The sequence below is a fragment of the Saccopteryx bilineata genome, chromosome 5 (assembly GCF_036850765.1).
Source record: "Saccopteryx bilineata isolate mSacBil1 chromosome 5, mSacBil1_pri_phased_curated, whole genome shotgun sequence".
NCBI classification, from domain to species: domain Eukaryota; kingdom Metazoa; phylum Chordata; class Mammalia; order Chiroptera; family Emballonuridae; genus Saccopteryx; species Saccopteryx bilineata.
Genome location: NC_089494.1, coordinates 18,845,809 through 18,870,632, shown reverse-complemented (window position 1 = coordinate 18,870,632; position 24,824 = coordinate 18,845,809). Strand labels below are relative to the sequence as shown.

Sequence of the window (24,824 nt, the reverse complement as noted above, 5' to 3'; positions counted from 1 at the left end):
TACTTTCTGAATCTATGAATTTGCTTATTGTAGGTGCCTCAAATACAAGGGATCATACATTATTTGCTTTTTTGCTTCTGTCTTATTCCACTTAGTGTTAAGAGCTGAATTATGTCCCCCTGCCAAAAAATCCATATGTTGAAGTCCTAACCCCCAGTACCTCAGATTATGACTGTATTTAGAGATAGGGCCTGTAAAGAGGTGATTAAGTTAGCCCTGGCTGCTTGGCTCAGTGGTAGAGCGTTGGCCCGATGTGTGAAAGTCCCAGGTTCGATTCCCGGCCAGGGCACACAGGAGAAGTGACCATCTGCTTCTCCACCCTTCCCCCTCTCCTTCCTTTCTTATCTCTCTCTTCGCCTTCTGCAGCCAAGGCTCCACTGGAGCAAAGTTGGCCTGGGCGCTGAGGATGGCTCCATAGCCTCCACCTCAGGTGCTAGAATGGCTCTGGTCGCAAAGGAGCAAGGTCCCATACGGGCAGAGCATCGCCCCCTAGTGGGCGTGCCGGGTGGATTCGGTCAGGTGCATGTAGGGGTCTGTCTGCCTCCCCACTTCTCACTTCAGGAAAATGCCAAAAAAAAAAAAAAGAGTTAATTAAGTTAAAGTAGTAGTCATGGCCGCAGTACAAGTGTGGTGGTTGCTAGAATGTTCTGCATGCTCACCGTGTGCCCACACTGCATGTATTACCCATCACTCCTCATGACCCCTCCCTTCAAGGAAGGGTATTTGTCTCTTCATCTTCCAGGGGCTCAGGCCATCCCCTCAGCACCCTATGAGATCCAAGACAGCACAGCTAGCTACCAAGCCACATGCCAGGACTGCCACCCGGGCCTGCCTGACTCTAATACCCACTTTTCCCAGCCTGCCACCTGCCTCCGCAGCCAGATGAGGCACACGCTGTGGTAGCGGTGCCAGCGGCTATGAGATGAGGGCACAGAGAGTGCTCAGGAGTCCTAGGCAGGCTCCATGGAGGAGGGGGCACCTGAGGCAGGCCCCCAGGATGCATCACTCACACTGGTCACTGTATGCCTCACCCGCGCCTCTTAAACCCCATGAGGACAGGAAGCCCACGGTCATTTTCATCACGCAGCCCTGGTGCCTTGCTCAGAGCCTGGTACTCAGCAGGTTTTGAAAGGCAGAGATGGGGAAAGGGAATTTCAAGATCCAGCTGCGCCTGACCGGGCGGTGGCACGGTGGATAGAGCGTCAGTCTGGGATGCGGAAGACTCAGGTTCGAGACCCTGAGGTCGCCAGCTTGAGCCCAAGGTCGCTGGCTCCAGCAAGGGGTTACTCAGTCTGCTGAAGGCCCACGGTCAAGGCACATATGAGAAAGCAATCAGTAAACAACTAAGGTGTTGCAACACGCAATGAAAAACTAACGATTGATGCTTCTCATCTCTCCGTTCCTGTCTATCCCTCTCTCTGTCTCTGTAAAAAAAAAAAAAAAAAAAAAAAAAAAGATCCAGCTGCATTGCCTGATGACTCAGGAAAGAGCCACCTGTCGTCGGTGAACAGTCCAGCACCTCGGAGCTCACATTATGAGTCCGCCGGGCTCCATCGCATGAACAAGGCATGGAGGGAACACGTCAGCTGTCAAAGCACCCCGTCTGGCTGGGACACAGAGTGGGAGACGGGCAGGAAGAGAGGGCACCGAAGGGCACGTATTGAGGAGATGAGGAGAGAAGACAGGCTGCAGGCTGCAGGCTCTCTCCAGGCCGGACTGTGGCAGCTCTGGGTGCCCAGCACAGATGAAGACTCTCCAGGCTGGACCGTGGCAGCTCTGGGTGCCCAGCACAGATAAAGACTTCTAGCTGCCGGCACTGGGGAACTACTGAAGGTGCCCAAGGAAGAGAAGACCGGGGCGGGGGGCGGGGGAATGAAAGGTGGGAGCTTAAGGCAAGCCGGCGACGTTGCAGTAAGTAACACTAAGAATGAAGGAGGAAAGAGAAAGTGAGGAGGAGCCCTGAGGCCTAGAGACAAAGGATCATTGGGCACCCTAAAACCTAGAGGTCTTCACCCGCATCCTAACAAAATACACATTTGCACCAAAACTCACCCCCCCAGCCTCTACTCCCCCCCCCCCAGCATGGGAGGGAAGCACTTCCCTACCTCCAGGGTGGGCGGCCCCAACCTTGCTTCCTGGCCTTCACAGAGCAGTTGATCCTGCCCACAGCTTTGACTGCTCACCCTTTGGGCCCAACATTCAGGGAACCTGTGACCAGGACGTAGCCATCTTCTGAGCCTTGGTCACTGAGGCTACACCATGGTGATCAAGAATAATGCAGACAGTGGTCCCAGAGGGCTCCGGCCTGCATTTTCCGATGACCAAGGAAAGAGCTACCCCTCCTCTGTGGACAGTCCAGCCTCTCAGCATCACATTAGTCCACTGGGCTCTGTGAGGAAGGCCCCAGACCTGTTCCCTTGTGAGCTAGGTAGGCCAGGGCGGAGTGGGAGGCCTAGCCAAGGGGTGCAGACGTTGGCTTGGGCACCAAGTGAGAGGCGAATGTGAGGGTGCTCAACAGTCAGGCCGTTACAAAGTGCCCTTGGCCCTGGGGAGGTGGAGGGGGCCAGGACAAAGCCAGGGACCCAAGGGGCAGAGCCCCAGCCTGGCTCAAAGACACTGCCCTCCCAAGCTGAGCGTCAGGCCCTGGGCCGGGGGTTCTGGGGAGGAGGTGGCCGCTGCCCTGGCTCTGTTTCCTCCCCAGAACTGCGCCCTCCCTCCAGACTGCCTGTCCTCACCAGAGCTTGCTCCTGGCCTGCTTGGCTGTTTCCTTCCCTTATATAGAGTTCTGTTCGGGATCAGGAAAGGAAGTGCATCGAGTTCCTGGAGGCAAGAAGGGGCCTGTTCCCAGGGACACCTCAAGCTGGGGGGGGGGGACACCCCAGTTCAAAGTCCCCTCCAGAACCAGGGGACAGCAGGGTGCAGGAGGGAGGGGCTCGGCCCTTTCCCCAAACCCAGCACAGGCTCCGACTCAGGGGCAGACAAGACACAGGAGAGACCGAGAGAGACAATTCGAGCATTGCAGCCCAGGCCTCAACCCCACCCCGTCCCCGAGACCCTCCTGGGCCACATGCCTCTTGGGCCACTGAACTAATTAACCTCTTTCCCAAGCTCCAGAGACCCCTTCTTCCCTAACCTTCCCTCTTGTCTGGGGGCTCTCCTCTTAGACCCCACTCACTGGCTGCCCCAGCCACTGCCAGCCCCTGGGTCCTGTGACACGCTCCAGACCAGGCTTTACAGACAGGGACGCTTCTCTGCAGGCAAACAGCGCCGGCCCTCCAGCCACACACTGCAGCCCTAAGCCAGCAGCCCAGCCCTGCACAGGGGCGAGCCAGGTGTGCCCGTCCCTCTGGAGCGTGAAGGAATGGGGCATTCCAGGGTGATCTTCAGCCAGATGGTGCTGACAAACAGCAGAGGGGGCCTAGCAGAGTCGGTTGTGGGACCAACACGCCCCACATACTGAAGACGGTCCCCTTCAGAGCCTTTCTGATGGAGGGCATGAAACAGCACCCAGACCTACCAATGTTGGAGACATACCTGTTTACATAACACCTTCCCTGAAGATTTGCCTCCTCTCCGACCCAAACTAAGACCCCAAGGGCCCAGCTCCGGGACCACACTCACCCACTCCCAGAATCAGAATCAGTGACTCCTGGCCCTGGCCGGTTGGCTCAGTGGTAGAGCGTCGGCCTGGCGTGCAGAAGTCCCAGGTTCAATTCCTGGCCAGGGCACATAAGAGAAGCGCCCATCTGCTTCTCCACCCCCCTCCTTCCTCTCTGTCTCTCTCTTCCCCTCCCGCAGCCGAGGCTCCACTGGAGCAAAGATGGCCCAGGCGCTGGGGATGGCTCCTCGGCCTCTGCCCCAGGCGCTAGAGTGGCTCTGGTTGCAACAGAGCGACGCCCCGGAGGGGCAGAGCATCGCCCCCTGGTGGGCAGAGCGTCACCCCCTGGTGGGTAGAGCGTCGCCCCATGGTGGGCGTGCCAGGTGGATCCCGGTTGGGTGCATGCGGGAGTCTGTCTGACTGTCTCTCCCCGTTTCCGGCTTCAGAAAAAAAAAAAAAAAAGAATCAGTGACTCCAGGAGGGGGTTCAACACTAGGCCAGGCCAGACTTCCTATGATGGAACCCTAGACGCAAGAGACTGAGAGCGGTGGAGTTCAGCAAACCTGCACTGAGCCAGGCCCTGGGAACACAAGAGGGTTCTCCAGGGGTCTGACGAGGGCTGGGCCGTAGCTGCAAGACAAGGGTGAGAGGCCTGGGAGGCCACTGACCTGTCCACATCCTGAAGTCACAGCGCTGCCTCCACCCTGCCTCCTCTTGGGGACCCCAATTCAAGGGTAGGCCACTGACAACCACCCTGCTCCCCCAGTTCTCACAACCCAAGTTTGTTAAACCAGAAACCAGAATGCCGGCCTTGCCTCCTCCTGCCCCCGCCCAGGGAAGCCTGAACCATCCCTCTGCCCGAGTATCTCTCCTAGCCACCCTAACCCGTCTCCTTCATCACAGAGATTACTGCAACAGCTCCCGTGACACATCTCCTCGCCCTCAATCCTGCCGCTCTAATCTAGTCTGCGCTCGGCCGCCGGGAAGCCAGTCAGTGGCGTCACTCCTCTGCCTAAGTCCTTCCATAGCTCCCAGCATCCCGGGGTGTAGTCCAGGTGCCCAAATATGGTCCTCACGGCCCTGACAATGCCTCTCCTCTCTGTCCTGTTCCTCACCTCACTGCCCCAGAGCCCTTGTTCCAGCCAGAGGAAACCACTGTCAAGTTCACTCCGATTCCATAGCGTCCACTCTGAGGTAGGGGCTATCCGCACATTTCACACGGAAGAAGCTGGGACTCCAAGAGGCCACATGCTTAGCTCAAGGTCACACCCAGCAAATTAGGAACGAAGTGCCACTCTGGTAGTGCCCCCGGCTTCAGCTCCATCCAGGGCCACACCAGCTTGCCCAGCGGGGGGCCACAGGAAGAGTTTCATGGAGGGTATGCATGGCCTTTGAGGGGGGTAGGCGAGGAGACATCAGTGTGGAAGAACAGAGAGGAAGCGAGGCAGCTGGGACCAGGATGAAAATGGCAAAATGGAGAGGGCAGGTCAGAGAGGCAATCTGTGGCTACGCTGGACAGGACGTTAAGGGCCAGGCTGAGACAAATGTCCAGTGCCCTGGAAGAGCCTGATGTCACCAGAGCCAGTGACAGAAGGCTTAGGCAAGAGGCAGGGCTGGAGGCCAGCCTGGAATAGGCAGCTGTCTCCAAAGCGAGACGTGAAAAGGGTCTGGGCTAGCAGCAGAGGCGAGAGGTTACCAAGAGAGCTCCAGGGGACGGAAGACAATGGAAGAGAAGCCAGATAGCGCTGAGGGGCCCGGCAGGAGGTCTCAGAGGAAGCAGGGAGTCTGTTACACAGCTGGAGCTGCGGAACGGCCCGTTTGACAGGTGGACTTCAGGGCTGCCTTCTCCTGGGATCCGAAGAACAGGGGAACCTCAGCCCTCCTTTCCGCTTGAAGAGGAGACAGTGGTTCTGAAGGGGGTTGGGTGACACGGACGTCAGCACAGACCTCATAGCTTCTAGGAAGTTCCTGAAAGGATCTGGTCAAGGAAACGGCTATGGTCTGTGGTCAAGGTTCTAGCGTAACAGGGGGCAGGGAAAGGAGAGACATCCTTATTCAACAACACCAAGTGAGGGGCCCTTGGCGCCAGGTGCCAGCTAGGGAGACAGACATGGGTCAGAACGGCCGGGCCTGGGAGGGGCCCTTAGGCCCCGTGGAGGAGGCAGGCACGTAAACAGAGAATTATAAAGGAGCCCAGTCACTGCTGTAATGGAGGTATGAGGAAGGCTTTTATTTCACTGGGATTCAAGTCTATCTGTTTTTCCAGAAATTACACCCAGAAGAAGACTGCCCACTCCACCCGCCTCACTCCCTACTGAGGGTTTCTGTCTTTAGATGAGACGCTTAAGGGACAAAAGTCTTTGACCCTAAGCTGTGCTATAACAGTAAGACAGGAAGGATGCATGGGAAAAAATCTGAGTGCCGGGGGAAACCCAACAAGGCAAAGGGCTCAGGAGCTGCCGAGGAGGGAGGGGAGTGGGGAAGGGGGTTCAGCCAAGCCGCCAGATGGAGAATTCCGGGGCGCACCCCACAGGGACACCAGAGGGGCCCCTTGCCTTCTTACAGCGGACCAGCATCTGCTCGCCAGCCGGGACAGCAGTGGCCTGCGGGCCTCTCCCTTCCACGCACGCTGGTGCCTTGCAGACCGCAGATGTTCAGGGCCCCGTATCTGAATCTCAAAGATGCTACTGCTTGTCTGGGGCGCCATCGATTAGCTAAGAGCTTTTGAGGAGGGAAAATGCTACCTGAAATGTACTCTTCAATGTTAACATGCATTCCAATTTCAGAAACATTAAAATGTAAAAAAACAAACAAAAAAAAAGACATCTGGGATTTGAAGAACCCCCTTAAATTTCTGCTCATTCTGCAGGCTCCCTAGCTACCCACATCACTGCCCTCGGCTCCTGATCATCAAGTAGTCCTTCCCAATGTCTACCTACCTCCTTTTTTAAAAGATCTAAGGCTGCCCAAAAGAAAGCAGGGTAAAAAGCAGACCCACCCCCATCCGACCCAGGAGAAAATTCGACCTCCTCAAGACCTGGCTGCTGCCTTTACACTCCCAGCACCCCTAAGAGTCATTCTGTCTCATCGCCTAACTCCATACCTCTCTGAACCTAACTACAACCCGGCCAGGGAGCAGGTTCAGTTCTGAAAGCTGGGAACACCTGCGCTCTGTGGGTCCTCATTTCAAAATTCCTAAGCTCAAGGAGAGGCCATGAGTTTCCAACCACAGGGCCAGCGATAGAGAAAGGCCCGGACCGGGGGTCAGGCCTGGGCTCAAATACCACTTCGCCACAGACCGCTGTCGAGACCGTATTGACCCTTCCGGAGTCTCAGTTTCCTCACCTACGGAATGGGGGTCAAGAGACCCACGCTGCGGAGTGGTCGGAGGACTAAGTAGAGTTGACTGAAATGACATAAGTCACAATGCCTGGCACACAGCACACGCTGAGTGACGTCAGTTCCCTTCTGTTTGGGACCGGTGACAGCACAGCCCTCCTCTGTGCCCCCGCGTCCTCATTCACAGAGCTGTAAACTGTGTGGCACCTACTAAGCACCAGGCTCCGTGCTAAGGGTTTCACGGCTCTCGACTCATCTAATCCTCACTTCGGTCCTGCAGGTAGGCTCTGTTCTGACACCTGCTTTCCAGGAGAAGAAACGGAGGAACAAGAATAGAATAAGAAGAGGTCGTTGATTTCTAAGGTCCCATCTACCGGAAGTCAGCCAGAGCTTGGGACGATAAAACACAAAAGATTCCCATTGTGGGGGGGAGGGGGAGTCCATCTTTTTTTCTGAGCTCCGGAAACGGCCTAAGCTTCAGCATCTGAAAACTCAGTCCTGTAGAAAACTCCTGGTCCCCAGATGGCAGCGACAGGAGGAGCGAGTGTGATTGTTCCGCACAATTAGCTCAGGTCAGGGGCCGGGGTTCTGCAGCCCCACCTGCTCTGATGGCCCCACAGCGAGAGCCCAGGAAGCAGGCGGTCCCCAGAGCAGGGCAGCCCAGCTTCGCGTTGCTCCTTTAAACCCGTCTGTGGCCCCGTCACAGGAAGCCCCTCTCACTCCCAATTAGCCGGCAACAGAGACTTGAAGCGAAGCCAGCACTGAGGGCCAGCGGAGGCCTGGCTGTCACCGGCATTGTCCATCGTCTCCATCTGACGCATATCCACCGCCCTGCAATGTTTCCTTGTTCCCTGGGGGAACTTCAGAGATGCGTGGATCTCAAATCAGGTCTGGAGGGAAGGCGGGTGGAGGGAGGGGCAGCGGAAGACCCGGCTCTATCGAGCTCTGCAAACACAGGCAGATATTAAATGCACAGGAGAGAGAGCTTCCGTCAGATAGAGATGTGGTGACCCAGAGATACTGCCGAGGTGCACACACACAGCTCAGACACCCCAGGTACACAGAGAGCACACAGCAGCAGCACCACTGCCGGGTCCACATGCAAAGTCACTGCCTGGCGCTGCCGGCTCCGCCCCAAACAGAGCTGCAGGCAGGAACACAGCAGCACCGCCAACACACCACGGACAGGCAGTCCTCGTGGCCCTGAGCACAGTGAATTTTTCAGGAAGCCCCAGGGGGAAGTGACAAAGCGACCCACGGGGGCAGACTGGGGGAGGGAAGAGCATGGACCAGCAGAGGTGGGCATACGAGTCTGGAAACTCAGCAGGACTGCCCCAGCAGCCTGCCCACCGACTGCAGCCAAGCCACCTGAGCTCTGCCCGTCCTTCTGGGAGAGCAGGTCGGGGTAAGGCGCAGTCATGGAAGCCGGGTAGCAAGTGTCAGACACAGGATGGCGAGTGTACAAGCCACAGGGTGGATCTGACAGTGGATAAACATCCTGGAAATTATGGAAGGCGGGCCTGCAACAGGAATTTCAGGGGTGGAGGTCGGAGGAGGAGCAAAGCAGAGTTTGGGGCTGTGGGACAACCATATTAACTTAACACCTACTATGTACTGTGTTCTTCAGACACGGTAGCACGTGTAACCTTTTCAACAATATGTACAACAGGCAACACGCCCTTGTTCCATATGAGGCAACTGACACTCAGCAAGAAAAAGTACCATGTTTTTTTACTTCATAAGATGCACCTGACCATAAGACACATCGGGGGTTTTTGGGGGTTTGTTGTTGTTGTTGTTGTTGTTGTTTTTACAGGGACAGAGAGAGGGTCAGAGAGAGGGATAGACAGGGACAGACAGACAGGAACAGAGAGAGATAAGAAGCATCAATCATTAGTTTTTCGTTGCAACACCTTAGTTGTTCATTGATTGCTTTCTCATATGTGCCTTGACCGCAGGCCTTCAGCAGACCGAGTGACCCCTTGCTCAAGCCAGTGACCTTGGGTCCAAGCTGGTGAGCTTTGCTCAAACCAGATGAGCCCGCGCTCAAGCTGGCGACCTCAAGGTCTTGAACCTGGGTCCTCTGCATCCCAGTCTGATGCTCTATCCACTGCGCCACCGCCTGGTCAGGCGACACATCTAGGGTTTTAAGGAGGAAAATAAGAAAAAAAATATTCTGAACCAAATGATGTGTTAAAATATTTAATAAAATACCATATTTTTCACTCCATAAGATGCAAGAGCATTTTCCCCTCCACTTTTGGGGGGGTAAAAATGTGTCTTATGGAGCAAAAAATATGGTAAGTTGTTCAAGGTCATATAGTTATAAGCGTCAAGCTGGAACTCAAACCCAGGACACCCACACTGCAAAATCTATACTCCTTCAGGAAAGCTAAGTCCCCTGGGTGCTCAGAACACAACACAGGGCAGTGATGGGACCCAGCGGGTGTGGAGGTATAGATGGTGGGAGGGGCTAGTTCAAAGAAGCACTCTCTGTGGGGGCAGGGGCAGGGGCAGGGGCAGGGGCAGGGGGCCTGGGGCCTCAGGTCTTCAGGAAGACAAAGACAGAGGAACTCAGGCTGCTGTGACTCAGTAGCTGGGCCTCTCAGGAGCATTTCCAGAGCCCCAGACATCCCTGCACAGTGAATAGCCACCGGCCCCGCAGAGACACTGAGCCATTACTCATGACTATTACTCACTCTTCTCCGCACCCTGCCACCGGCATACCCCTTACTCCCACTCTGTTCCCTGAGAGGGGCCTGGGGGAGCCAGAAGAGCTGCCCAGTTCCTCCTTCGCTCCACTAGCTCTAGTCCTCCCAGCCCATCCCCACCTGAGTCACTGGGACAGAGACCCAGAGGCTCTGGCCCACTCAGCCCTGCCAGCTGTTACCCCAAGCTCTGTTCCAAGAAACGGGCTGCCTGGAAGAATGGTCCCTGGGCAAAGAACTTTCCAATCCCAGGGCTGGAAGGGACCTCCCAGAGTCTCAGCTGTCTTCCCAGCAGATGCCCAAAGGCCCACCAGGGCCCCCACCTCCATGCAACATGACTCCACCCACAGCACCGAGAGCAGGAGCCTGTCTTTTCAGAAATGCCCATGGGCATGCAGAAATTCAGCGCTGGTCAGAAAGAGAGGGCTCTCCTAACTCTCCCTACCAATGAGGATACTAAGGCCCAAAGAGGGGAAGCGGTTTGCTCGAGGTCACATAGCGCCAAAGGGGGACTAGAAACAGGTCACCTGCCACCCCTGCCACCACCAGGCTCTCCCCCGTACTGCTTAGCCCCTTTCTCCTGCCCTGAGTCAGGGCAGGCCCCTGAAGTCCACCCTCACACCCTCCTGTTGCAAAGCAGCTACTAACCCCACAATACTGGAGACACGGGATCTAAAGGCGAGATGGAAAGGGAGGGAAGGAGCTGCAGCCGGACAATGGTAGATGCAGAGCAATCACTTTCTAACAGTGAAGGGGCAGCAGGAGCAGGCTGCCTGGGAGGCAGGGAGATGGACCACGGGCCTTCTGGAGACCCTGCGGCTAAAGGCCGGGCCCTCTGGCAAGAGATGATGGGAGGGGTTCCTGGGGTCCCAGCTAGGGACTTGGGAGAGTCCTGGCCTCCTCTCTGTCCACCTCTCCTCCCCGCAGCTGACCCTGCTCTCCCAGGGCTCCAGCCCGGAATCCAGGCCTGGCCACTGCCGCTGCTCCCACAATCAGCTCTGCTCTGCTCTGCTCTGCTCCGTTCTGCTCGGCTCAGCCGGCCGCAGCAGAGGCAGCTCTGTGTGTGCCTTCCATCAGAGGCAGCTCCGTGCGTGCCGTCCGAGGGAGCTCTGTGCATTCCGTCCGTCTGTCCAAGGCAGCTCAGAGGCACCTCTAGAGGAGCCTCACCTACCTCTTGCGCTCCCCCCACCCCCCTCTGGCAGCCACCCTGAAGCCCCTACCTCACTCTCTCCCCTGCACCAATGATAGTAAGAACAATAACAATCATCACAACCAAGGGTCACACAGCACACCCTGCATGCAGGACTCCGTTCTGTTGGTTTCCCACACTTTACCAACGAGTAAACAGGAGCCCAGGCAGGTTAGGTGAGTTGTCCACAGTCACACAGCCTGCGAGAGGTGGGGTCAGGACTCAACGCCTGACAGTGCGACTGCAGAGCCTGTGATCTTGACCTCCATACCACAGTGCCTCGTGACAGGACCTTACTCCAGGAAGTTAAAGCTCCTGAAATCCCCACTCCCTCATCCACGCGGTCACTGAGCACCTGCAACGGGCCGGGCACCTGGATTTTGCAACACCCGACATTCCTCTCGCCTCTGGACAGGCAGTCCCATGCAGACACCCACCAGGCCACTTATAGTCGGGCTGGGCACCACTGCCTGTGAGCAGGCAGACGCCTCCACACTGGCTAGGGGGCCCTCCTGTTTACTCATTCATTCAACAAATAGTGAGGGCATACTGTGCGCCAGGCAGATGGTAAAGGATGCCCCCATAAAGGAGCCTTTTGGTTCCTTAGAAACATGAGCTGCCTGTGGTCTGCCCTCACTCCCGCCTGCTACAGTCTACCCACTCCCATCCCCCGAGGGAAGCCAAGCCGAAGAGGGCTCTCTTCTGGCCTGAAAGATCTTCCAGGAAGATTTCGGTGCCGCTCCAGCCTCTGGACCCAGGAACGGAAGACAATCCGTGGAAGAGAAGCCCAGAGAACAGGAAGCAACTCCAAGAGGATTTCCCATCCCCAGGGGCTAAAGAATTTGAACACAGAACTCCAGGGCCTTGACTTATGGCCTGTCCGCAGGTCTCCCTGGGGCAGTACAGCCTTCACAACTGCCCAAATAATCTCCCGTTATTGCCCAAAATATCTCCCTAAATAACAAGCTCATCAAATTTCTCCTACGTTAAAGCTCTCTACCCCTCCCCTTTACCCTAGTCCAGAAAATTCCCGATGGCCGGACCCCAAGCTATACCTCCAGGCTCTTTCCAAAGCAAAGCCACCCTTTCCACACGTCACGTCCTATGCCAGGCACTGAGCTAAGCATTCCACAAACAGGGTCTCATTTCATCCCCAGCACCACTGAATGAGATGGAATATTAACCCTGTTTTACAGATGCAGACATTGAGACTCGGTCCAAAATGACACTGCTAGCAAGCTTGAGAGAGAAAGCTATAACTGTCTGATGGTAAGATAGGGCTAGGGCCATTATTTTATCCATGTTTACATGTGTGCCCCTGTGCCTTTGTGCATGCCTCTTCCTGTGCCTGAAGAGGTCCCTATCCCTCTTCCTTTCTGCAGAACTCCTTCTCAACCTTCAAAACCTTTCCAAAGCCTCCCAAAACAGCACCTCATTTCTGAAGCTTTGCAGAAACCCTCCGTCTGCTCCCCTTTACCTTCCACTAGACCACATCTCCCTGGTCTTTCCAGCCCCATACCCCTGGCACCTTGCCTGGCACAGCATAGCATAGATACCCCAAAAGGCTTTTAAGTGAACATTCAGAGACCTCGTGTGCCCAGCCAGCCTCAGCGACTGCCACAGAGCCTCCAAAGGGCGTGCTGCCTGCTCAGGCATTGCCCCTGAGCCAAGGAGCTGAGCCCCATTCATACCCCAACCGCTCAGTCCCCGGGTGCGAGCTTCTCCCTGCGTCCAACCCCCTTTCCTGAGGGCTCCTCTCTGCTCCACCAGCGTGGCTGTTTCTGGGCGTCTCAGCCGGTGATTAGGGCCCTAATCAGCAGGACTTCCTGCCAGCCACTGCCAGGGGTGGGGGCAGGGCGGGAGGGAAGCAAGGTCAATCTAAGGTGAAGTACGAAGCCTGGGACCAGAGGAGGCTTCTGCAGGGAGATGGATGGACTCACAGACTTCCAGCCCAGAGCATCTCCAGCCCTTCGTCTTACAGGTAAGGACACTAAAGCCCAGTGAGAAAAGGGATTCATCCAGAGTCCAGGGACACAGGACTCTGCCCTGGGCAGCAAGGACCCCAGGGCGGACATCTCTCTTACACTTCCCTTGAAGTCCTCTACCTCCCCCTCCACCCTCACTCCAGCGCAAAGCCCAGTGCTGACCCCACAGACTGACTGCTGCCTATAAAGGGTTGTTATTAGACCAGTGGATTGCTCAGGTCTGGCCAAGGTCAAGAGTCAAAGGTGAGCCCCTCCTCTAGATGACCAATGGCCCAGAAATGGAGCAGAGGTGAGCAGGGGCTGAGGAGGGGAAACATAGAGCCGGGCGCAGCTCAGGAACCCTTCCCAGCTGTCATCCTCATCAAACCAAGCCCATTCTTTCTGCGAGAGAAAGCTTAATGCCTTTCGCAGCTGCAACTGGGCGGGCCAGGGGTCCGGAAGCGGAGCTCACCCCAACCTGACCTGGAGCAAGCCCAGCCTCCCTGGGTGGGAACCGGGCCTAGATGGAGAGTGCAGCTGAGCAAGCCTTGAGGGCTGACCCTTGCTGATGAGGACCACTGGGGGCTCCGGACAGCCGAGGACCTCTGAGAGAGCAGGAGCCTGGGATGGGAGGGAGGGAGCCAGGAGCCGGCCCCTACCATGGGTTCAAAGCTCACAGCTATATGGCATGCAAGAATGGCTGGGCATGGTTCTCCCCCACCTCCTACCAATAAGGTGACAGAACTCAGGTTGCAGCAAGGAGATGCAGATAGACTTCAGAGAGACCTAGGGGGTACTTGCAGCAGTTTTGGGGAAGAATCCCAGCTTAAGTTACAGATCCTACCACTATGAGTACAGCCCATGGTCAAGTTTCTCCTAGGTTAAAGTCAGGGCAGGTCTTTGCTAGGCCTGAGAGTCTCCGATCCTCCGTCAGAGGATGGAACAGGATCCAAGAAGGGGAGCTTGGACCAGTTTATAATAATGCATCTTGTTTACAGTGACGGCAACTTTCTCAGAGTCCTCCGTAAACACAGATTTGCATCAGCTCCCTGAGTAAGCAAGGCTTCCGGAAGTCCCCTGATTTCCCCGCCTCCCCCCATCACAGAGAGAGACAGGGAGGGAAGTCTCTGCTCTTTGCTGTGGTACTAGGACCCCTTGAGGGAACATGAGGCCACTATCTCCCCCACTCTCTGGTCCCATGATCCTCCCATCCTACAGATGGAACCATAAGAGAGAAAAGGGTCACCCCCGCAGTGGGCTCCTGGAAGAACACCACCACCACCGTCACCACCTGTAAAAGAATTACTAACATTTACAGGGCATTTACTAGGTGCTAGGCACTGTTCGAAGTATTTTAAATAAACTAACTCATTGAGCCTCACGATCACACCGTGAAGCAGGTGCTATTGTCCCACTCTACAGCTGAGGAAGCAGAGGCTCAGAGAGGTTCAGTCACTTGCCAAGGCCACACAGCCAGTCGACAGGGTACTCCTGGGTTGAGCCCCAGCAGTCTGGTTCTAGCGTCATATTCTCTGCCTTACTCTATCACTCAGTGAACTGTTTCTAGCTCTAGCTAACCTTCCCTATGCCCTGCCTAAAACCCTTACCTCTCTACCCCTCCATAGTCAGTTAATTCCCACTGAGCAGCATGCTACCAGGCACAGCAGGGACCTCCAGGGAGGCAAAAGGCACAGGCTTGCCCTCAAAGAGTTTGTGATACAGCTAAACACAGGTCTTGCAAGGACCAGGAAAATTAAAGTGTCCCCTATACTTTGCTGAAGAAGGCCTAGGAAGAGGGGCCTGGCATAGGACCGGGACCCCCTGTCGTAGAGAAAGGACAGGATTCCATTCAGGCACTCCCGGAAACCCTCAGTCTCCATCAAGTCCCCAACCCCACCCTTCCGGACCAGTGTCTCCTGCCTCCCGAACACCCAGCCGGAGCTACAGGGTTCCAGCCCTAAAAAGGCAGGGATTGCAGAGCCTGGACTAGCCCTGGCTCAGGCACACCACCCCCGCCCCGTACAAGCTCCAACTCCATGGAGACCAGCCACCTCCCCAAGGAAAACCAAGGTGCGGAGAAGTAGGAACATGGCCAAAGTCACCAAACGAGACAGAGGCAACCCAGGGACCCAGCAGGGCCTCCTGCAGCCACCTCCTTCAGTGATGGGAAAGAGCTTCAGGCAATTTGGAAAGAGGAAGGAGCGGAGGGCCGAGTGTGACCATGCATAATGGAGGGGCACTCGGGGAGGTGGGCATGGCCCACAAGGCTGGCAGCCCTGCCACCCCCACTACCCTCGTTCTAGCTCAATGGTGCCCACACCTCTGCACGGCTAATAGCTTTAAAAGCTAAAAGCCAGAGCCTTGGGAGTATGGTGCTGGGGACAAAAGTCCTGGCTCCAGTCTCCCTAAGCCACTCTGTCCCTCCCCCCACGCCATGCCCACTTCTGATTTGTTCTTTTCAGTCTAGTAACTGGGAGGGCTTTCCCGCCTGATTCCTTTGCCCCTTCCAATACACAGCCCTCAGATGGGCCTCGGTTTCCCTTTCTGGGGTGAAAGGGACTTATGGCCCCAGAAATAAGCCAAGAAGCCAGAACGGCTTTCAGCCGAGAGCCCCTGCGGGCCACCCCAGCTCCGGCCCCCGTGGCGCTGAGCTCCAAGAAGCCCTCCTGTCTCCTCACCCTGCCCTGCACACCAGCTGTCTCTCTCGGGTTGCTGTCGGACCAGAGGGAAAGCATCCTAACTGAGCAGCCCCATCTAGTCCCTGGCTCAGCACAAGAGACTGAAGTTAGACACTGGAAAGGACTTCCTCCCTAGAAGCAGCCAGGACTGTGCAAGGGGCTGCCCTGATCAGAGAAGAGGGGCTGACAAGGGTCACCGCAGACCCTACTCCTTCACTCTCTCCACCAAGAAGAAAGGAGTCACAGGGCATCAGCAGAGGAAGGCTGGAGGGAGAGGCAGGCTAGGACAGGAGGCCCAGGTGGGTTCCGAAGCCCCCCAGAAGCCCACCTTCACACCCCATCATGGGAAGCCCAAGCCCCCGGAAGGTTGTCGGACAGAAATCTTTAATGATGACACACACACACACACACACACACACACACATGCGCACGCACGCACACACACACGCACACACACATACACATACACACACACGCACACGCGCACACACACGCACACGCGCACACACACACATACACACACACTGCTCACCTCAGGAAACAGGTCTGGAGAGGCCGGCAGGGAGGAGGCAGCCGCACCTCCCACACTCCTGAGAGGCCTGGAGAACGCACCCTTGGCTTGCACCCCACCCCACCACGCTGCTAGTTACACAAACCACTTCAAGCTGCCCTGACAACTTGCGTTGCTTACAAATTTGGAAACTGAGGCGCTGCTCCTCTGCCTACCATCCCCAGGCGCGCTGGGGAGGCCTCCTTTCAGGGGACAGGCCCCTGAGCAGAAGCACAAGTGGCCCAACCTCAAAGTAACCCCCCTCGCCCCATCCCGGGGCTCCCCCTTCAGGGGAGCAGGGACCGAGGTCTGTGTTGCCCCCTGACACCTCCGTCTCCCACAGTGTCATGCCGCCCATGGGCCTGCTCCAGATCTTGTGGAGTTAACAGCAGGGCAAGGCATGGAGTGGGACAAGAGGAATCGGAAGGAGCTAACAAGCCTGGCAGAATCTTTGCAGGAAGCAGCTGGTGCAGACCTGGTGGGTGGTTGAGTAACGGGTGTGACGGCAGGGAGCAGGCTCTCTCTTCCCCAAACACTGGAGGGGGGAAAGCCCCTCCCTGTGAGGTCCTCCCTGGGCCACCCCCCAGGTCAGAGGCTCTGACCCTTCTGCTCCCCTATTCTGGGTGTTAGAGAATTTCCCAACTCCAAGTATCCCAGGACCTCAGCATCCCAAGAGACCTTCAAGGTCATCTCTTCTAACCACATCCCAGCTCAGGAATCCTTCCGAGCTGCTGTCCAGCCTCCGTCTGAACTCCCCCCCAAGACGGGAAGCTCACTACCTTACAAGGCAGCCCGTTCTCTCACTGACCTGCCAGGCTTGTTAGAAAGCCCTTCATTAAACTCAAGCCAAGCTTCCTTCACCAAACGCAAATCCATTCTGCCCCTCTGCTTCCTGTTTCTACCACAGAGGAAACAGGGAACCGAGAGCTCCCCAACTCCGAGGTTTCGGTCACAGCCCACCAGGGACAAGCAAGTGGTCACCAAACAGTACCCTCATCTCTGAAGTCAGCTGCACCCCGGCCCAGCCCCCTCCACCTGGCCACCCACCTCCCGTGTTCACCACCCTGGGCGCCTCAGCCCGCGCGGACGATGCTGAACGGGGGCTCTGAGGGGAGGGAAGTGAAGTATGCAGAAGTGTGAGGGGGCCGAGGAGAGCCGGAGGGTTCCAGGCCAGGGACTGGGAAGCAAGCTTCCCAAGTTGCCTCCTGCACCACCCAAGAGTTAGCTTTTCCAAATTAAAGTCCTGGATGCCAGCACTGGCAGTCCCGAGAGACAAGCCGAGCCCCTCCCAGACCCTGGCCCGCCATGGGCAGCAGAAGAGGCCAGCCCCAAGGGGGGTCCCAGCCCCAAGGGGGGTCCCAGCCCAAGGAGGGTCCCAGCACTAGTCCCATTTGGAGCGCCCCCTGCCCAGCTTCCTAACCAGAGCCAGGTCCACGTCCTTCCTTTCACACCCCTGGGCCAGACGGGTGGGACAAAGGGTGGCTCAGTGTACAAGCTCTGGGGTCCTCAGGGAGAGCAAGGGTGGGGGAGACAGAAGGAGTCACCAGCTGGCAGGGGTAGGAGACACTTATGGCCAAGTCAGAGCCACAGTGGGCCCCACCCCGCCCAGGCAGCGTCAGGAAGGGGCCTGGCAGAGGCTCAATGAAAGAGAGGGCTCCCTCCAAACCCTCTTGACCCCACAAAGAACAGGCACTGGGGCTTCCAAAAGACACCCCTGTCCCCAAAGACTCCAAACCTTCCCTCCAGTTCCCCCTCCTAGCTGCTCCCATGACTGCTCATCCTGCCTTCCCTTACCCGGCACCCACCCTGTCCTCTAACCCCTGTCCACCCCCTGCAGGGGGCCCAGCCTGGGAACACAGCAAGCTTCTCCTGGTCACCCCTCGGTCACTCCCTTCCCAGTTTCCTCTTCCAGGACAGCAGACATACTAAAAACATCTGGGCAGGCAGTCCCTGCCCTGGTCCTGAAGTGGGAGGTGAGGGACAGATGCTGAGGTTAGCTCTACGAGGCTTCTCCAGCTTGGCAAGGGGTGGCAGGCAGGGCATGGGGCAGGGGGGCAGGCAGGGCATGGGGGGCAGGCAGGGCATGGGGCAGGGGGGCAGGCAGGGCATGGGGCAAGGGGGCATACAGGGCATGGGGCAGGGGGGCAGGCAGGGCATGGGGCAGGGGGGCAGGCAGGGCATGGGGCAGGGGGACAGGCAGGGCATGGGGCAGGGGGCATACAGGGCATGGGGCAGGGGGGCAGGCACGGCATGGGGCAGGGGGAAAAGCAGGGCATGGGGCAGGGGGGCAGGCAGGGCATGGGGAGCAGGCAGGGCATGGGGCAGGGGGACAGGCAGGGCATGGGGCAGGGGGCATACAGGGCATGGGGCAGGGGAGCAGGCAGGGTATAGGGGACAGGGGGGCATACAGGGTATGGGGCAGGGGGGCATACAGGGTATGGGGCAGGGGGGCAGGCAGGGTATGGGGGACAGGGGGGCATACAGGGTATGGGGGACAGGGGGGCATACAGGGTATGGGGCAGGGGGGCAGGCAGGGCATGGGGCAGGGGGCATACAGGGCATGGGGCAGGGGGGCAGGCAGGGCATGGGGGGCAGGGGAGGGAGGAAGGGAAGGAGAGGGGAGTGAAAGGCAGCTGTGTGACTGTTCATTAACCACCTGGATTAGCCATTTCTGCCCAGAGGGGTGAGGAAAGAGTAAGATGCTGACTGGGGGAGGGCTGCAGGGGGCACTCATGCCAGGCTATGCCCATGGGCAAAGGAGCATGCACCTGGGCTGAGGGGAGCGGCGGAGTGCTTTTAAATCCAGCCTCCCCGGGCCTTCCAGACACTCCCTTGCTGCCACGGCCAGCCCTGGGGAGATGAGACATGGGAGCAAGGAGAATCCCACGGAGGAGCGAGGTGCCCAGTCCCGGCTCCAGCGGGTGGCAGGGAAAGAAGCAGAGAGGGAAACAGGCCCGCTGTTCCCGTGGCCCTGGCCCCACGCAGCCTGGGATGGGCAGGCAGGTGGGGGAGAGCATGCTGGAGGCTAAACACTCCTAGTCCGCCCTTCCTCCGTGGCCGTGGCCTCCCCATTCACCTCGGCGGGCATGGGTCTCCGGCAGCCAACGACAACAGCAACTTCCCCAGCAAACAAAACTCCCAAGAGCTCTATCCCCCGGAGCGTGGACAGCCAACCGCGCCCGACACCCCTGCGGAAACCTCAGACACATGGAAGGGGGGACTGACAGGTTGGTCTGAGGGGCTCGCCTGGCCCGCACACGTGTGACCGGGAGGGCAGACCCCCTCCGCCCCTCCTGCATGCCTGCTGAGTGGCCCTAACAGCATCTGAAGGACAGCCCAGCAGCACACACACTCCACACTCACCTTTCCAGCAGAGGAGCCCCCGGGGGCGGGGGGTCTGGGCTCACAGGACAGGGCGATGGGCGGTGATGGGGCAGCAGCTGTGGCTGGCAAGAAGCTGGTTGCCGAGGAGGGCGTGAGTGAGCCTTGTGTCTAGGTGGGGAGCAGGCACGGGGAGCAGAGCTGGCCCCAGGGCCTCCGCTGGGAGCAACTGAGCAGGGGTGCCGCTCGCCCAGCTCCCTCCTCTGGGCGGCAGGCGGGCAAGCACGCACCGCCTCCTTCCCGGAGCCGGCCAGCAGCTAGTCCGCTCAGCGTCCGCGCCGCCTCCTTTAACCCCTGCAGCGCTCACACCCAGCCCTGGCCAGGCTGGCAGGGCAGGGCACAGACCCCTAGGGAGGGCATGCCAAGAAATGTGGCCTGTCTGTCCATCAGCACCTGGCCCAGCGGCCTCCCTGGAGAGCCACAGGGAGGGGCCAAAGGGCTCACAGCACAGAGGTGGGGAAAGGGGGCAGGACCCCATGGAAGAGACACAGCTGCACCGAAATGGCCAAAGGGCTGCTGGGTGGGGACGGATGTTGGGTGAGATGATGATGATGATGATGATGATGATGATAAACAGCAACTCTCAACTTTTGTAGAGCACTCATATTCTGTGACTGGTGACCCAGAATCTTACTTCTAAATCTGGTTTGTTTGTTTTTCCTTATGAACAATTGTGACTGTACACACAAGAGTGATCTGAATGGAACTTTAGGTAATAAAAGGCATGCTTCAACTTTGAACTGCACCAAAAAATAAGATGAGTTGATGGATGGAGAGAAAAACAGAAATGGGAGAAAGCAAATGTGCCAAAGTGTTCATTATAGAATCCAGAGCATTTCCCATAAATTCTTTCAGCTTTTTTATACGTACAAATGGTTTCGTAATTGAAAAGGCCGGGGGAAATGAGAGCTGGAAAGTTTGGAATACTGTACTATATAAATGATAAAAAGTGAAGGAGCAGATAAGATCATTTTGAGAGAAAGAGAAAACTCATTTGCTACCCACCTATCATATGCCAGACTCTTAAAACAGTTTCTCTCTCACTGAATCTTGGAGTCACCCTGTTATTTTAGGTGGAGAAAGTGACCTTAGAGCGTCAGGTGGTTTGTCAGTGACAACTCAGGGCGGTACAGAGCGGGCGATCGCACTTGACTCCCAGCCCCAGGTCTTTGCCACCCAGCCCTTCAGAGGCGGAAGGTCCTTCTTTTCCCCATGGGGGCCACCGTCGTGTGAGGTCCTGGGCCAGTGATCTGATCTATGGGCCTCAGTTTCCCCTGTTGGATGATGAGATTGGAGCCAAAAGTACTCAAGATCCTTTCCAGTTCTAACACTCACCAATTTTATTACTTCAACCAAACTGTTCCCCAGGCTTCAATTTTCCAAAGAATAAAGAGACAGCAGAGGCCCTAGAGGGACAGACATCAGGGGGCATCTGGGACCAGCATCACAAGGGAGGTGGTCAGCGCTTTAGAGAGCCACTCCCCAACCCCATCAGTGACAGTGACACCCTTGAGGACAGCAGGAGAAGGGCAACTTCCTGGAACCTTCTGTGGGGACGATGGAGATAGAAGTATCACTGCATCCACCTCCACCTCCAGAGCAGGATGACCTCAGCCCGTCCCAGCTGGGAAGGGTCTGCGTTCCCTGGGTCCCAAATTCCAGCATCTCAGAACCTGCCTGCCCTGACAGCAGCCTCCATCTGTGGGCAGGTGGGTAAGGTCACCGACGGAAGGGATGAGGCCCCACAGAATGTGCCTCCGAGACCGGAGGACTAAGCAGGGAGAGCTGGCCCAGCCTCCCTGGTCCCCTGTCCAGCCTTCTCTGGCCCCTATCCTGGGGCAAGGTGACTCCTAATAGCCTTACCCCGTCTAACCCCATGTCCCTCCAGACCCAGGCCTGCTCTTGGGCTTGGATCAGCCGTAGGCAGGGGAAGGAAGTGAGGACACCATGTCAGCAATCTCGGCTTCTCTCTAGGCGGGTGGAGAGTCTGTTGTGAAAATGAAAGTGGCCCCCATTGGGTCACAGCACAGCAGAAGTGTCATTCTCCCCATCTCTGCTTTCCAACCACACCTACTGTCATCCTGACTGACATCAAATGGTCCCTGCCCCGCCACCACCACCCACTCGGTCCCAGCTCTACAGCAGGACGGATGGACCCTCTGTGGTGGCACTGCCTCTTGAGCCCACTCAGTACACGGTTCCCTCTTCTCCTGAGCGTGTTCAGGACTCAGCCACACCCTTTATGGATCCTTTTCTGACCTCACCATGTGGTAGGCACCGTCCCTCATGAACACCCAAAGCTCTCGTTCACATACTAATGCCAAGACACGCACTTGTTCGGTGCACTTTCGTATCTCCCATTAGTTGAGCAAAGATTTACTCATCTTTCCCTTCCCCTTTTCTACTTTGTCCAGTGCCTAGCACAAGGTGGACTCATAACAGACTTTCAATAAAGGTAGAATGGATAAGTGAATAATGAAGAGATGGATGGATGGGTGATTGGTTAAAAAGTGAATAAAGGGGTATTTTTAACGCTTAATTCTGCACAAGGCTGTACCAAATCATTGTTGGCAGACTTATCTTCGAAGCTATATAATCACAGGCAGAAAAACTGACCATGCTAAGACATGGGAACCATCAGATAGATACACGATGTCCCAGGTGCAACCCCACCCACCCCAGGTCTGTGGCAGGTCCAGGGGACTCTGAGAGACACTCTTCTCCAGCTGTTCTCAAGCAGGCTTTGGTGGTGAAACGCTCCACCATCACCACCCCCGTCCCAACGTCACTCCCTCTTTCCCAGCACCTGGGCACAGAACCATGAACTCAGCAAGTCTCTAGAAACCACACAGACAGGAAGCCAAGGAGCTAGAGGATTTCAAAGAAAAGGAGCAGCCTTCCCCGTTATTTCCAAGGGCTGTCCCCCCACCAACCATCCAGCCCGGCTCTTCCCGGTGTCTGTCTGACCATCACTTACACAAACACACACAGAGTGAGAACTGCTTTGTGCAGAAGCCTGCTCAGCCCCTTTCTCTCCCCTCCCCACTCCTCCTCTTCCCAGCCAATGAAGACTCAGAATTCCCAGGGTTTCCCATCGCCCATCCCCCCCAGTCCCCTCCCGCCTCCCGGAGTCAACCCAGACCCTTTCCCCTCCCCCCACCCCCATGTGCAGCACTGCACATCTGGTTCCAGTTGTGGTTGGTCCTTTCAGGGGTAGGCCTGGGGGTTTCTCATAAAACTGAATAACACCAGTGTTGGAGCCCAGCGGAGCCGGGGGATGGGAAGGCAGGAGGCCTATGGGGGCAGCAGGAGAGAGGACTCGGTGAGGAGGCACAGGGACGCACAGAACCCAGACGGGAGCCGGGCAGTGCCTGGCATCGAGTGAGTGGTCAATGGCTGCTTGTTAACGGGCGACAAGCTGGAGAAACAGAGGGCAGGACCACCAGGATGAGAGAGAGAGGGACAAAGAGAGGGTCAGAAACAGAGACCCAGAAGGAGGAAAGAGACAGAACTGGGGGTGGTGGCGGCCGTGGAGCCACAGAGAGGCCATTGAGAAAAGCAGGGAAAATGAATTGTGTGTGTTGGGGCCAGGTGCTGAGTTAGGCACTTACTTCGGGGAAGGAGGGGACACAACAGAAAGGAAGACAGAGAGACACAGAGAGACTGAGAAGAAAGCACAAAGATAAAGTCACGAGAAAGATGGTGCAACAGTGCTGAACTGGGCTCCCCAGCCCGCAGCGGTAGGGGGAAGGGTCGACTCAGAGCTCCTCTCCTTTCTTCCTTCGTTTTGTCATCGGTATTTAAGCGCCTAGCCCACACCAAACCTTTCCCGCGTGCTTTTCCGCGCAGGCCTCCATTGAAACCGGGGGAGTGGCTATGGTTCTTATCCCAGTCTTAGAGGTCGGCTCCGAGCAGTTAAGTGATTTATCCCAAATTATAGAGCAGCCGATGAAAGAGACAGAATTTGAATCCACGTCTTCCAACTCAAGGCTGTGTCACCACAAGTCACCACTGGGACTTCAGGATCCCAAGGCTCCCTCTGGAGGGCATCCTGTTATGCGACCTACACTCTCAAAGGGACAAACTTCCAGGTTCTTACACAGCTAAGGGGAAACTCCACTGAGCTGGGCTAAAAGTTGACCAAAAGCACCCATCTTCCTGGGGGGGGGGGTGGCCTCCTAGGGAGTTGCGGGACCTACCCACTCCAGCGCCCCCGGCCCCTCCTCTCTTCTCCCCTCTCCACTACAAAGAAGACAGGGCCACATGCCCGGGTCCCAAGGGGAGAGGACGTGGGTCTCAGAATCGTGCTGAACCCAACACACAGATAGCTGGGACCTGGGGGGGGGGGGTCACCCGTGGCATTTGATCAATGTCTGTGCATTTCAGTTGCACCTATCCCTTCTGACCACCACAACCTGCACACCTCCACAGCCAGACAGCCAGAGATGAGTTCGGGCTGTCCCCCAGGATGCTTTCCTCTCAGGGTCCCACCCTGGGACCCATCGCCTTGCTAGGGTTCCCCCATAGTAGACTCCAGAAGCCACACCCCACCCCAGTGCCCCAAAGAGCCCTTCTCCCCCGCCTTCCTTCCTGAGGCTGGGCTCCACAGCCCAGGTCACTGGTCACTTCACCTTCTGCCTGTCATCCTTAACACTCAGGCTGGATTAAGGCGAGATCAGGGTCACCCTCTTCACCACCAGTTTCCCCTATGTGCATCTCATTATCTCCCCAAGTGCAGAAATGGGCACAGCTTCCGGCCCTTTGTTACCCACTCCCCCAGGGAGGGAGGAGAGCCAGGCCTTCCACCGCCCGGCTTCCTAGTCTCAGGTGTGCACCGGAGGCAGAGGCAGAGGGCAGAGGATCAGAGGACAGGAAAGCACGGTGCAAACAGCCCGTCAACAGCTCGTCCCTAAGACACCTGCTGGCAGCCCCTCCCTCCCCTGAGCCTGCCTCAGCTTCCAGGCAATGATCACTGGCTTCAGCCTGGATCTTTTCAGAGAGACCAACCCCCCCTGCCACAGAGCCACAGCCACTACCCTAACCCCAACACTATCCGGTTCCTGGGCTGGACAGTCAGGGAACCCCTCAGACCTCGACTATCTGGATTTCAAGAAGGTGTTGGCAGAATCCATGGCGAAATGCTTGAAGACAAGATAGAAAGCCAAGTGGATTCCTAGGGGTGTTGATTAATAGATCAATGTCAACTTCCTGACTTGCCAAAGGGCTCTGTCCTCTGCCCTGGCTTGTCCAACATACTTATCGGTAACTTAGGTGAAGAACAGAGGCTTACCAAGTACACAAAGAAAAGAAAAACAGAAAGAAGAGCTAGGATGCTGAAATGAATTGAAATAGAAAACTGACTTTGTAAACAGGCTAAAATTAGCAAGGGAACATTTCTCTTGGGATAAAGTCCTGAA

General features: G+C 56.8%; 1 protein-coding gene across 12 annotated transcripts in view; it reads right to left on the bottom strand.

Annotated features, from left to right (window-relative positions):
• The window catches only part of TNS1 (tensin 1), a 192,508-nt gene that overhangs the window by 127,376 nt on the left and 40,308 nt on the right, over positions 1 to 24,824 (bottom strand). Inside the window, exon 1 of one of the 12 annotated variants that reach the window (XM_066233398.1) lies at positions 19,390 to 19,504. The exons of 10 other annotated variants lie outside the window; for them this stretch is intronic. The gene's annotated coding sequence lies outside the window, so the exon portion shown is untranslated. Of the gene's footprint in view, positions 1 to 16,008; positions 16,029 to 19,389; positions 19,505 to 24,824 lie in introns of those variants that run through there. One more of the 12 variants, XM_066233400.1, reaches the window with a different exon arrangement.